Source organism: Buceros rhinoceros, unplaced genomic scaffold (genome assembly GCF_000710305.1).
Source record: "Buceros rhinoceros silvestris isolate BGI_N320 unplaced genomic scaffold, ASM71030v1 scaffold3755, whole genome shotgun sequence".
Lineage (NCBI taxonomy): Eukaryota > Metazoa > Chordata > Aves > Bucerotiformes > Bucerotidae > Buceros > Buceros rhinoceros.
Genome location: NW_010414401.1, coordinates 42,092 through 43,647, shown reverse-complemented (window position 1 = coordinate 43,647; position 1,556 = coordinate 42,092).

Sequence of the window (1,556 nt, the reverse complement as noted above, 5' to 3'; positions counted from 1 at the left end):
TCCCTCCCCCCCCCCCCTTTTTTTTTTGTTTAAACGTTGCACGTGCTACCGTTTTTCTTACAAAAATAGCTTGGTGGTACATTAGCTTCTTTATATTGTAAAAAAAGAAAAAGTCATTATCCATCACATCACGATAAAAATGCTTTCCAGCAATCAATTTAAATAAAAAAGAAAAAAACCCACTTAATTTACAAATGGTCCCCAGCCTCCTGCGCTCTGTCATTCAGCATGCGTGACTCCTGCTGCACTGGAGTTGCTCCGGGTCTGGCCTAAGAGCCAGCCTGTGGGTGGGTTCACAGCTCCAAAGGGCAGACAGCAGACTGCACCTTGCCCATTTACATTAAAGGAGCAAAAAAAGCAACTCCTCTCCTGAGGAGGAAGAGGTGAGTTGAACTCTTAATAGGTCTTTGCAGTCACATCCCAGGCTCCCACGTGTAACTACCTGAGGACACAGGATTTACCAGCCACAGGGAACCTCAGTCTCGAGCGCTTCCCCGCCCCGCGAAGCAGCAGGTGCTCTGGCCCTTGGCATGGGCTACCAGTGATGATAATAACAATTATGTTAACAATAAAATGCACACTGCACGTGTCTGAGGTTACTTGCGTCACAAAGGGCCTCTCAGAAGGGCAGGGCTGGCACTTACTGTAACTGCAGTTGGGACAAAGCAGCCCTCTTACCTCTTGCTGGCGCTAGAACAAACTGGGAATGAGACACACACAGCACCACCACCACCCCTGCCCCAGCCCTGTACTTGAGCAGTAGTTAACTAACTACTCCAGCAGTCATCTCCTGTTCCGTAGTGCTGTCTGGCAGCACAAGTGGTGCAGGAAAGCATCACCACCTTGTGACATACCCCAAGTTGTTACCACTTACACCTGTGGGTGAGAGGGAGCCCATGAACCAGGCTCCAGCCCACAGGGGTTTTCAGCTGCCATAGGGCAGGATCTCAGCTCTGGGGCTGCTGACTCCACGAAACCAGACCTTTCCTCCCACAAGCACCGCTGCTACAGCAAGACACCTCTGAGCTGCAGCTGGAGGCTGCCCAGGTGCTGCAGTGCTTGGCCTTGGGGTAAGAAGGAACAGCCGGCTGTCCGAGACAGGCTGCACGAACGGTGTTCACCACCAGCAGCTAGGACTGGCTCAAGAAGAGGCGGTTTCTGTCGCTGTGGGTAACAACAGGCCTGTTACACAGCACGGGCTCAGACGTGGCCCTGCACAAACCCAAGAGCCATCACAAAAGCCAAAGTGGTTCCTGCATTATTAGTTATGCCTCTTCTTTCTTATTCCTCCCTGCCTGCCCCTCTCTCCATACCCCCATACCCGGAAGCACTGCCTTGGGGTCTGCAGCATACGCCGTGTGCAGTGACAAGAGGAGGCTCCTTAAGACCCTTGTGGCAAAAGGGAGGGTTTGGTGAGGGCCCCAGCGCAAACCATGGGGTGATGCAGCTGGTTGGCTGAACAGCCAGAAGGACCCTTAGTCCAAGGACTTGTCCTTCCCTTTGTCAGCTTGCTTGTGCTCCAGACGAAGCTGAACCCTACGCTACACGCCGTGGCA